The sequence below is a fragment of the Camelus bactrianus genome, chromosome 3 (genome assembly GCF_048773025.1).
Source record: "Camelus bactrianus isolate YW-2024 breed Bactrian camel chromosome 3, ASM4877302v1, whole genome shotgun sequence".
NCBI classification, from domain to species: domain Eukaryota; kingdom Metazoa; phylum Chordata; class Mammalia; order Artiodactyla; family Camelidae; genus Camelus; species Camelus bactrianus.
The window spans coordinates 119895380-119908804 of NC_133541.1; positions in this window are offsets into that span (position 1 = coordinate 119895380).

Consider the following 13425-nt stretch of genomic DNA (forward strand, 5'->3'; position numbering starts at 1 on the left):
GAACGAACGTCTCTCCACATGCTCAGTTCTGAGAGATAAGTGTGTGTGAACGCCATCCTTCACCTAGCCAGTTGGGAACACAAAGTCTCCTTTCAGTTGCAAACTCCACTAAATACATTTATACGGGGAGGTATTAGCTCCAACTCGGTTTTACAGTGAAAACTGCAGGAACTTCTGAACGGCAATAGGAAACAGACTGAGGAACCACAGTAAAAGTTTCACCTGCAACGCATTCCCATTGTGCTAGATGAACGAACGTCACTCCACATGCTTAGATCTGAGATATAATTGTGTGTGAAAGCCGTACTTCATAAATATTGTTGGGAACATAAAGTTTCTTTCAGTTGCCAAATCCACTATAGATATATATATGGGGAGGTACTAGCTCCAACTCGGGTTTACTCTGTAAACTGCAGGTTATACAAAGCGGCACTAGGAAACAGACTGAGAAACCAGAGTAAAATTTTCACCTGCTAACCGATCAATTTGTGCTAGATGAACGAACGTCTCTCCACATGCTCAGTTCTGAGAGATAAGTGTGTGTGAACGCCATCCTTCACCTAGCTTTTTGGGAACACAAGGTCTCCTTTCAGTTGCAAACTCCACTAAATACATATATATGGGGAGGTACTAGCTCCAACTCGGTTTTACAGTGAAAACTGCAGGAACTTCAAATCGGCACTAGGAAACAGACTGAGAAACCACAGTAAATGTTTCACCTGCAACGCATTCCCATTGTGCTAGATGAACGAACATCACTCCACATGCTCACTTCTGAGATATTATTGTGTGTGAAAGCCGTACATCATAAAAATTGTAGGGAACATAAAGTTTCTTTTCAGTTGCCAAATCCACTCCATACATATATATGGGGAGGTACTAGATCCAACTCGGATTTACTCTGTAATCTGCTGGTTATACAAACCTGCACTAGGAAACAGACTGAGAAACCAGAGTAAAATTTTCTTGCAAACCGTTCCCTTTTTGCTAGATGAACGATTGTCTCTCCACATGCTCAGTTCTTAGAGATAAGTGTGTGTGAAAGCCGTCCTACACATTGTTGTTGGGAACACAATGTTTCTTTTCAGGTACAAACACCACTCCATAAATATATATGGGGAGGTACTAGCTTCAACTCGGTTTTACAGTGAAAACTGCAGGAACTTCAAACCGGCACTAGGAAACACACTGAGAAACCAGAGTAAATGTTTCTCCTGCAACCCGTTTCCTTTGTGCTAGATGAACGAACGTCTCTCCACATGCTCAGTTCTGAGAGATAAGTGTGTGTGAACGCCATCCTTCACCTAGCTTGTTGGGAACACATAGTCTCCTTTCAGTTGCAAACACCCCTCCATACATATATAAGGGGAGGTACTAGCTCCAAATCTGTTTTACAGTGAAAACTGCAGGATATTCACACCGGCACTAGGAAACACACTAAGAATCCGGAGTAAAATTTCTCCTGCAAAAAGTTCACTTTGTGCTAGATGAACGTGTGTCCCTCCACATGCCCAGCTCTGAGAGATAAGTGTGTGTGAAAGCCGTCCTTCATTTAGCTTGTTGGGAACACAAAGTTTCTTTTCACTTGAAAACACCAATCCATACATATATATGGGGAGGTACTAGCTCCAACCCGGTTTTACAGTGAAAACTGCAGAAACTTCAAACCGGCAGTAGGAAACAGAATGAGAAACCAGAGTAAAATTTCTCCTGCAACCCATGGGAATTGATGAACGAACGTCTCTCCACATGCTCAGTTCTGAGTGATAAGTGTTTGTGAAAGCCGTTCTTCACCTAGAATGTTCGGAAAACAAAGTCTCCTTTCAGTTGCAAACACCCGTCCATAAATATATATGGGGATGTACTAGCTACAACTCGGTTTACAGTGAAAACTGCAGGATATTCAAACCGGCACTAGGAAACACACTAAGAATCCAGAGTAAAATTTCTAATGCAAAAAGTTCCCTTTGTGCTAGATGAACGTGTGTCTCTACACATGCTCAGTTCTCAGAGATAAGTGTGTGTGAAAGCCGTCCTTCACTTAGCTTGTTGGGAACACAAAGTTTCTCTTCACTTGCAAACACCAATCCATACATATATATGGGGAGGTACTAGCTCCAACTCGGCTTTACTGTGAAAAAAGCAGGAACTTAAAAACCTGACTAGGAAAAAGACTGAGAAACCAGGAGAAAAGTTCTCCTGCCACCCGTTCCCTTTGTGCTAGATGAACGAACGTCTCTCCACATGATCAGTTCTGAGAGATAAGTGTGTGTAAAAGCCATACTTCACCTATCTTGTTGGGAACACAAGTCTCCTTTCAGTTGCAAAATCCACTCCATTCGTATATATGGGGTGCTATTAGCTCCAAATCTGTTTTAGAGTGAAAACTGCAGGAACTTCAAATCGGAACTAAGAAACAGACTGAGAAACCAGAGTAAAAGTTTCTCCTGCAACACTTTCCCTTTTTGCTAGATGAATGAACGTCTTTCCACATGCACATTTCTGAGAGGAAATGTGTGTGAAATGCTTCCTTCACATAGCTTGTTGTGAACACAAAATTTCTTTTCAGTTGCAAACACCACTCCATATATATATATGGGGAGGTACTGGCTCCAACACTGTTTTACAGTGTAAAATGCAGGAAATTCAAACCGGAACTACGAAACAGACTGAGAAAATGGAGTAAATGTTTCTCCTGCAACCCGTTCCCATTGTGTTAGATGAACGAACGTCTCTCCACATGCTCAGTTCTGAGAGATAAATGTGTGTGAAAGCCGTCCTTAACCCAGCTTGTTGGGAACACAAAGTATTTTTTCAGATGCAAAATCATATCCATTCATATATATGTGTAGGTTCTAGCTCCAAATCTGTTCTACAGTGAAAACTGCAGGAACTTCAAACCGGCACTAGAAAACAGACTGAGAAACCAGAGAAAAAGTTTCACCTGCTACCCGATCAATTTGTGCTAGATGAACGAACGTCTCTCCACATGCTCAGTTCTGAGAGTTAAGTGTGTGTGAATGCCATCCTTCACCTAGCTTGTTGGGGACACAAAGTCTCCTTTCAGTTGCAAACTCCACTAAATACATATATATGGGGCGGTACAAGCTCCAACTCGGTTTTACAGTGAAAACTGCAGGAAATTCAAATCGGCACTAGGAAACAGACTGAGAAACCACAGTAAATGTTTCACCTGCAATGCATTTCCATTGTGCTAGATGAACGAACGTCACTCCACATGCTCAGTTCTGAGATATAATTGTGAGTGAAAGCCGTACTTCATAAAAATTGTAGGGAACATAAAGTTTCTTTTCAGTTGCCAAATCCACTCCATACATATATATGGGGAGATACTAGTTCCAACTCGGATTTACTCTGTAAACTGCTGGTTATACAAACCGGCAGTAGGAAACAGACTGAGAAACCAGAGTAAAATTTCCTTGCAAACCGTTCCCTTTTTCCTAGATGAACGATTGTCTCTCCACATGCTCAGTTCTGAGAGATAAGTGTGTGTGAAAGCCGTCCTTCACATTGCTTGTTGGGAACACAATGTTTCTTTTCAGGTACAAACACCAATCCATACATATATATGGGGAGGTACTAGCTTCAACTCTGTTTTACAGTGAAAACTGCAGGAACTTCAAACCGGCACTAGAAAACAGACTGAGAAACCAGAGTAAAAGTTTTTCCTGCAACCCTTTCCCATTGGGCTAGATGAACGAACGTCTCTCCACATGCTCAGTTCTGAGATATAAGTGTGTGTGAAAGCCGTCCTTCACCTTGATTGTTCGGAACACAAAGTCTCCTTTCAGTTGCAAACACCCCTCCATACATATATAAGGGGAGGTACTAGCTCCAACTAGGTTTTACAGTGAAAACTGCAGGATATTCACACCGGCACTAGGAAACACACTAAGAATCCGGAGTAAAATTTCTCCTGCAAAAAGTTCCCTTTGTGCTAGATGAACGTGTGTCCCTCCACATGCCCAGTTCTGAGAGATAAGTGTGTGTGAAAGCCGCCCTTCATTTAGCTTGTTGGGAACACAAACTTTCTTTTCACTTGAAATCACCAATCCATACATATATATGGGGAGGTACTTGCTCCAACTCGGTTTTACAGTGAAAACTGCAGGAACTTCAAACCGGCACTAGGAAACAGACTGAGAAACCAGAGTAAAAGTTTCTCCTGCAACCCGTTCCCATTGGGCTAGATGAACGAACGTCTCTCCACATGCTCAGTTCTGAGATATAAGTGTGTGTGAAAGCCGTCCTTCACCTAGATTGTTCGGAACACAAAGTCTCCTTTCAGTTGCAAACTCCACTCCATTCGTATATATGGGTAGGTACAATCTCCTACTCGGTTTTACAGTGAAAACTGCAAGAAATTCAAATCGGAACTAGGAAACAGACTGAGAAACCAGAGTAAAATTTCTCCTGCATCCCATTCCCATTGTTCTAGATGAACGAACTTCTCTCCACATGCTCAGTTCTGAGAGATAAGTGTGTGTGAAAGCCGTTCTTCACCTAGAATGTTCGGAAAACAAAGTCTCCTTTCAGTTGCAAACTCCCGTCCATACATATATATGGGGAAGTACTAGCTACAACTCGGTTTACAGAGAAAACTGCAGAATCTTCAAACTGGCACTAGGAAACACACTAAGAATCCAGAGTAAAATTTCTCCAGCAAAACTTTCCTTTGTGCTAGATGAACGAACGTCTCTCAACATGCTCAGTTCTGAGAAATAAGTGTGTGTGAAAGCCATCTTTCACTTTGCTTTTTTGGAACACAAAGTTTCTTTTCAATTACAAACACCATTCCACACAAATATATGGCGAGGTACTAGCTTCAACTATATTTTACAGTGAAAACTGCAGGAACTTCCAACCGGCACTAGGAAACAGACTGAGAAACCAGAGAAAGTTTCCCCTGCTACCCGATCACTTTGTGCTAGATGAACGAACGTCCCTCCACATGCTCAGTTCTGAGAGATAAGTGTGTGTGAACGCCGTACTTCACCTATCATGTTGGGAACACAAAGTCTCCTTTCAGTTGCAAACTCCACTCAATATATATAGATGGGGAGGTACTAGCTCCAACTCGGTTTTACAGTGAAAACTGCAGGAACTCAAATCAGCAATAGGAAACAGACTGAGAAACCAGAGTTAATTTTCTCCTGCTACCCAATCACTTTGTGCAAGATGAACGAACTTCTCTCCACATGCTCAGTTCTGAGAGATAAGTGTGTGTGAATCCCCTCCATCAACTAGCTTGTTGGGAACACAAAGTTTCTTTTCAGTTGCCAACTCCACTCCATACATATATATGGGGAGGTACTAGCTCCAACTCTGTTTTACAGTGAAAAATGCAGGAACTTCATATCGGAACTAGGAAACAGACTGAGAAACCACAGTAATTGTTTCACTTTCAACGCATTCCCATTGTGCTAGATGAACGAACGTCACTCCACATGCTCAGTTCTGAGATATAAGTGTGTGTGAAAGCCGTACTTCATAAAGATTGTTGGGAACATATAGTTTCTTTTCAGTTGCCAAATGCACTCCATACATATATATGTGGAGGTACTATCTCCAACTCCGTATTACAGTGAAAACTGCAGGAAATTCAACCGGCACTTGGATACAGACTGAGAAACCAGAGTAAAAGTTTCTACTGCAACCAGTTCCCTTTGTGCTAGATTAACGAATGTCTCTCCACATGCTCAGTTCTGAGAGGATAATGTGTGTGAAAGCCGTTCTTCACCTTGTTTGTTGGGAACGCAAAGTTTCTTTTCAGATGCAAACTCCAAACCATATATATATATGGGGAGGTACTAGTTCCAAATCGGATTTACAGTGTAAACTGCAGGATATACAAACCGGCACTAGGAAACAGACTGAGAAACCAGAGTAAAGTTTCCCTGCAAACCGTTCCCTTTGTGCTAGATGAACGAATGTCTCTCCACATGCTCAGTTCTCAGAGATAAGTGGGTGTGAAAGCCGTCCTTCACTTTGCTTCTTGGGAACACAAAGTTTCTTTTCAGGTACAAACACCACTCCATACATATATATGGGGAGGTACTAGCTTCAACTGAGTTTTACAGTGTAAACTGCAGGATATACAAACCGGAACTAGGAAACAGACAGAGAAACCAGAGTAAAATTTTCCTGCAAACCGTTCCCTTTGTGCTAGTTGAACGAACGTCTCTCAACATGCTCAGTCCTGAGAGATAAGTGTGTGTGAAAGCCGTCTTTCACTTTGCTTGTTTGGAACACAAAGTTTCTTTTCAGGTACAAACACCACTACATACAAATATATGAGGAGGTACTAGCTTCAACTCTATTTTACAGTGAAAACTGCAGGAACTTCAAACCGGCAGTAGGAAACAGACTGAGAAACCAGAGTAAAGTTTCTCCTGCAACCTGTTTCCTTTGGGCTAAATGAATGAACGTCTCTCCAAATGCTCAGTTCTGAGATATAAGTGTGTGTGAAAGCCGTCCTTCACCTAGATTGTTCGGAACACAAAGTCTCCTTTCAGTTGCAAACACCCCTCCATACATATATATGGGGAGGTACTAGCTACAACTCGGTTTTACAGTGAAAACTGCAGGATATTCAAACCGGCACTAAGGAACACACTAACAATCCAGAGTAAAATTTTTCCTTCAAAATTTCCCTTTGTGCTAGATGAACGTATGTCTCTCCACATGCTCAGTTGTGAGAGATAAGTTTGTGTGAAAGCCGTACTTCACTTAGCTTGTTGGAAACACAAAGTTTCTCTTCACTTGCAAACACCAATCCATACATATATATGGGAAGGTAATAGTTCCAACTCGGCTTTACTGTGAAAACTGCAGGAACTTAAAAACCTGACTAGGAAAAAGTCTGAGAAACCAGGACAAACGTTCTCCTGCAACCCGTTCCCTTTGTGCTAGATGAACGAACGTCTCTCCACATGCTCAGTTCTGAGAGATAAGTGTGTGTAAAAGCCATACTTCACCTATCTTGTTGGGAACACAAGTCTCCTTTCAGTTGCAAAATCCAATTAATCCTTATATACGGGTTGGTACTAGCTCCAAATCTATTTTACAGTGAAAACTGCAGGAACTTCAAATCGGCACTAGGAAACAGACTGAGAAACCAGAGTAAAAGTTTCTCCTGCAACACTTTCATTTTGTGCTAGATGAACAAACGTCTCTCCACATGCTCATTTCTGAGAGGAAATGTGTGTTAAATGCTTCCTTCACATAGCTTGTTGTGAACACAAAGATTCTTTTCAGTTGCAAACTCCACTCCATATATATATATGGGGAGGTACTAGCTCCAACTCGGATTTACTCTGTAAACTGCAGGTTATACAAACCGGCACTAGGAAACAGACTGAGAATCCAGAGTAAAATTTCCCTGCAAACCGTTCCCTTTTTGCTAGATGAACGATTGTCTCTCCACATGGTCAGTTCTGAGAGATAAGTGTGTGTGAAATCCGTCCTTCACTTTGCTTGTTGGGAACACAAAGTTTCTTTTCAGGTACAAACACCACTCCATACATATATATGGGGAGGTACTAGCTTCAACTCTGTTTTACAGTGAAAACTGCAGGAACTTCAAACCGGCACTAGGAAACAGACTGAGAAACAAGAGTAAAAGTTTCTCCTGCAACCCGTTCCCTTTGTGCTAGATGAACGAACGTCTTTCCACACGCTCAGTTCTGAGGGATAAATGTGTGTGGAAGCCATCCTTCACCTAGAATATTCGGAACACAAAGTCTCCTTTAAGTTGCAAACTCCCATCCATACATATATATGGGGAGGTACTAGCTACAACTCGGTTTACAGTGAAAACTGCAGGATCTTCAAACTGGCACTAGTAAAACACTCTAAGAATCCAGAGTAAAATTTCTACTGCAAACCGTTCCCTTTGTGCTAGATGAACGAACGTCTCTCAACATGCCCAGTTCTGAGAGATAATTGTGTGTGAAAGCCGTCTTTCACTTTGCTTGTTTGGAACACAAAGTTTCTTTTCAGGAACAAACACCACTACATACAAATATATGGGGAGGTACTAGCTCCAAAACTGTTTTACAGTGAAAACTGCAGGAACTTCAAACCGGCACTAGAAAACAGACTGAGAAACCAGAGAAAAAGTTTCACCTGCTACCCGATCAATTTGTGCTAGATGAACGAACGTCTCTCCACATGCTCATTTCTGAGAGTTAAGTGTGTGTGAATGCCATCCTTCACCTAGCTTGTTGGGAACACAAAGTCTCCTTTCAGTTGCAAACTCCACTAAATACATATATATGGGGAGGTACAAGCTCCAACTCGGTTTTACAGTGAAAACTGCAGGAAATTCAAATCGGCACTAGGAAACAGACTGAGAAACCACAGTAAATGTTTCACCTGCAATGCATTTCCATTGTGCTAGATGAACGAACGTCACTCCACATGCTCAGTTCTGAGATATAATTGTGAGTGAAAGCCGTACTTCATAAAAATTGTAGGGAACATAAAGTTTCTTTTCAGTTGCCAAATCCACTCCATACATATATATGGGGAGATACTAGTTCCAACTCGGATTTACTCTGTAAACTGCTGGTTATACAAACCGGCAGTAGGAAACAGACTGAGAAACCAGAGTAAAATTTCCTTGCAAACCGTTCCCTTTTTCCTAGATGAACGATTGTCTCTCCACATGCTCAGTTCTGAGAGATAAGTGTGTGTGAAAGCCGTCCTTCACATTGCTTGTTGGGAAACCAATGTTTCTTTTCAGGTACAAACACCAATCCATACATATATATGGGGAGGTACTAGCTTCAACTCTGTTTTACAGTGAAAACTGCAGGAACTTCAAACCGGCACTAGAAAACAGACTGAGAAACCAGAGTAAAAGTTTTTCCTGCAACCCTTTCCCATTGGGCTAGATGAACGAACGTCTCTCCACATGCTCAGTTCTGAGATATAAGTGTGTGTGAAAGCCGTCCTTCACCTTGATTGTTCGGAACACAAAGTCTCCTTTCAGTTGCAAACACCCCTCCATACATATATAAGGGGAGGTACTAGCTCCAACTCGGTTTTACAGTGAAAACTGCAGGATATTCACACCGGCACTAGGAAACAAACTAAGAATCCGGAGTAAAATTTCTCCTGCAAAAAGTTCCCTTTGTGCTAGATGAACGTGTGTCCCTCCACATGCCCAGTTCTGAGAGATAAGTGTGTGTGAAAGCCGCCCTTCATTTAGCTTGTTGGGAACACAAACTTTCTTTTCACTTGAAATCACCAATCCATACATATATATGGGGAGGTACTTGCTCCAACTCGGTTTTACAGTGAAAACTGCAGGAACTTCAAACCGGCACTAGGAAACAGACTGAGAAACCAGAGTAAAAGTTTCTCCTGCAACCCGTTCCCATTGGGCTAGATGAACGAACGTCTCTCCACATGCTCAGTTCTGAGATATAAGTGTGTGTGAAAGCCGTCCTTCACCTAGATTGTTCGGAACACAAAGTCTCCTTTCAGTTGCAAACTCCACTCCATTCGTATATATGGGTAGGTACAATCTCCTACTCGGTTTTACAGTGAAAACTGCAAGAAATTCAAATCGGAACTAGGAAACAGACTGAGAAACCAGAGTAAAATTTCTCCTGCATCCCATTCCCATTGTTCTAGATGAACGAACTTCACTCCACATGCTCAGTTCTGAGAGATAAGTGTGTGTGAAAGCCGTTCTTCACCTAGAATGTTCGGAAAACAAAGTCTCCTTTCAGTTGCAAACTCCCGTCCATACATATATATGGGGAAGTACTAGCTACAACTCGGTTTACAGAGAAAACTGCAGAATCTTCAAACTGGCACTAGGAAACACACTAAGAATCCAGAGTAAAATTTCTCCAGCAAAACTTTCCTTTGTGCTAGATGAACGAACGTCTCTCAACATGCTCAGTTCTGAGAAATAAGTGTGTGTGAAAGCCATCTTTCACTTTGCTTTTTTGGAACACAAAGTTTCTTTTCAATTACAAACACCATTCCACACAAATATATGGCGAGGTACTAGCTTCAACTATATTTTACAGTGAAAACTGCAGGAACTTCCAACCGGCACTAGGAAACAGACTGAGAAACCAGAGAAAGTTTCCCCTGCTACCCGATCACTTTGTGCTAGATGAACGAACGTCCCTCCACATGCTCAGTTCTGAGAGATAAGTGTGTGTGAACGCCGTACTTCACCTATCATGTTGGGAACACAAAGTCTCCTTTCAGTTGCAAACTCCACTCAATATATATAGATGGGGAGGTACTAGCTCCAACTCGGTTTTACAGTGAAAACTGCAGGAACTCAAATCAGCAATAGGAAACAGACTGAGAAACCAGAGTTAATTTTCTCCTGCTACCCAATCACTTTGTGCAAGATGAACGAACTTCTCTCCACATGCTCAGTTCTGAGAGATAAGTGTGTGTGAATCCCCTCCATCAACTAGCTTGTTGGGAACACAAAGTTTCTTTTCAGTTGCCAACTCCACTCCATACATATATATGGGGAGGTACTAGCTCCAACTCTGTTTTACAGTGAAAAATGCAGGAACTTCATATCGGAACTAGGAAACAGACTGAGAAACCACAGTAATTGTTTCACCTTCAACGCATTCCCATTGTGCTAGATGAACGAACGTCACTCCACATGCTCAGTTCTGAGATATAAGTGTGTGTGAAAGCCGTACTTCATAAAGATTGTTGGGAACATATAGTTTCTTTTCAGTTGCCAAATGCACTCCATACATATATATGTGGAGGTACTATCTCCAACTCCGTATTACAGTGAAAACTGCAGGAAATTCAACCGGCACTTGGATACAGACTGAGAAACCAGAGTAAAAGTTTCTACCGCAACCAGTTCCCTTTGTGCTAGATTAACGAATGTCTCTCCACATGCTCAGTTCTGAGAGGATAATGTGTGTGAAAGCCGTTCTTCACCTTGTTTGTTGGGAACGCAAAGTTTCTTTTCAGATGCAAACTCCAAACCATATATATATATGGGGAGGTACTAGTTCCAAATCGGATTTACAGTGTAAACTGCAGGATATACAAACCGGCACTAGGAAACAGACTGAGAAACCAGAGTAAAGTTTCCCTGCAAACCGTTCCCTTTGTGCTAGATGAACGAATGTCTCTCCACATGCTCAGTTCTCAGAGATAAGTGGGTGTGAAAGCCGTCCTTCACTTTGCTTCTTGGGAACACAAAGTTTCTTTTCAGGTACAAACACCACTCCATACATATATATGGGGAGGTACTAGCTTCAACTGAGTTTTACAGTGTAAACTGCAGGATATACAAACCGGAACTAGGAAACAGACAGAGAAACCAGAGTAAAATTTTCCTGCAAACCGTTCCCTTTGTGCTAGTTGAACGAACGTCTCTCAACATGCTCAGTCCTGAGAGATAAGTGTGTGTGAAAGCCGTCTTTCACTTTGCTTGTTTGGAACACAAAGTTTCTTTTCAGGTACAAACACCACTACATACAAATATATGAGGAGGTACTAGCTTCAACTCTATTTTACAGTGAAAACTGCAGGAACTTCAAACCGGCAGTAGGAAACAGACTGAGAAACCAGAGTAAAGTTTCTCCTGCAACCTGTTTCCTTTGGGCTAAATGAATGAACGTCTCTCCAAATGCTCAGTTCTGAGATATAAGTGTGTGTGAAAGCCGTCCTTCACCTAGATTGTTCGGAACACAAAGTCTCCTTTCAGTTGCAAACACCCCTCCATACATATATATGGGGAGGTACTAGCTACAACTCGGTTTTACAGTGAAAACTGCAGGATATTCAAACCGGCACTAAGGAACACACTAACAATCCAGAGTAAAATTTTTCCTTCAAAATTTCCCTTTGTGCTAGATGAACGTATGTCTCTCCACATGCTCAGTTGTGAGAGATAAGTTTGTGTGAAAGCCGTACTTCACTTAGCTTGTTGGAAACACAAAGTTTCTCTTCACTTGCAAACACCAATCCATACATATATATGGGAAGGTAATAGTTCCAACTCGGCTTTACTGTGAAAACTGCAGGAACTTAAAAACCTGACTAGGAAAAAGTCTGAGAAACCAGGACAAACGTTCTCCTGCAACCCGTTCCCTTTGTGCTAGATGAACGAACGTCTCTCCACATGCTCAGTTCTGAGAGATAAGTGTGTGTAAAAGCCATACTTCACCTATCTTGTTGGGAACACAAGTCTCCTTTCAGTTGCAAAATCCAATTAATCCTTATATACGGGTTGGTACTAGCTCCAAATCTATTTTACAGTGAAAACTGCAGGAACTTCAAATCGGCACTAGGAAACAGACTGAGAAACCAGAGTAAAAGTTTCTCCTGCAACACTTTCCCTTTGTGCTAGATGAACAAACGTCTCTCCACATGCTCATTTCTGAGAGGAAATGTGTGTTAAATGCTTCCTTCACATAGCTTGTTGTGAACACAAAGATTCTTTTCAGTTGCAAACTCCACTCCATATATATATATGGGGAGGTACTAGCTCCAACTCGGATTTACTCTGTAAACTGCAGGTTATACAAACCGGCACTAGGAAACAGACTGAGAATCCAGAGTAAAATTTCCCTGCAAACCGTTCCCTTTTTGCTAGATGAACGATTGTCTCTCCACATGGTCAGTTCTGAGAGATAAGTGTGTGTGAAATCCGTCCTTCACTTTGCTTGTTGGGAACACAAAGTTTCTTTTCAGGTACAAACACCACTCCATACATATATATGGGGAGGTACTAGCTTCAACTCTGTTTTACAGTGAAAACTGCAGGAACTTCAAACCGGCACTAGGAAACAGACTGAGAAACAAGAGTAAAAGTTTCTCCTGCAACCCGTTCCCTTTGTGCTAGATGAACGAACGTCTTTCCACACGCTCAGTTCTGAGGGATAAATGTGTGTGGAAGCCATCCTTCACCTAGAATATTCGGAACACAAAGTCTCCTTTAAGTTGCAAACTCCCATCCATACATATATATGGGGAGGTACTAGCTACAACTCGGTTTACAGTGAAAACTGCAGGATCTTCAAACTGGCACTAGTAAAACACTCTAAGAATCCAGAGTAAAATTTCTACTGCAAACCGTTCCCTTTGTGCTAGATGAACGAACGTCTCTCAACATGCCCAGTTCTGAGAGATAATTGTGTGTGAAAGCCGTCTTTCACTTTGCTTGTTTGGAACACAAAGTTTCTTTTCAGGAACAAACACCACTACATACAAATATATGGGGAGGTACTAGCTCCAAAACTGTTTTACAGTGAAAACTGCAGGAACTTCAAACCGGCACTAGAAAACAGACTGAGAAACCAGAGAAAAAGTTTCACCTGCTACCCGATCAATTTGTGCTAGATGAACGAACGTCTCTCCACATGCTCATTTCTGAGAGTTAAGTGTGTG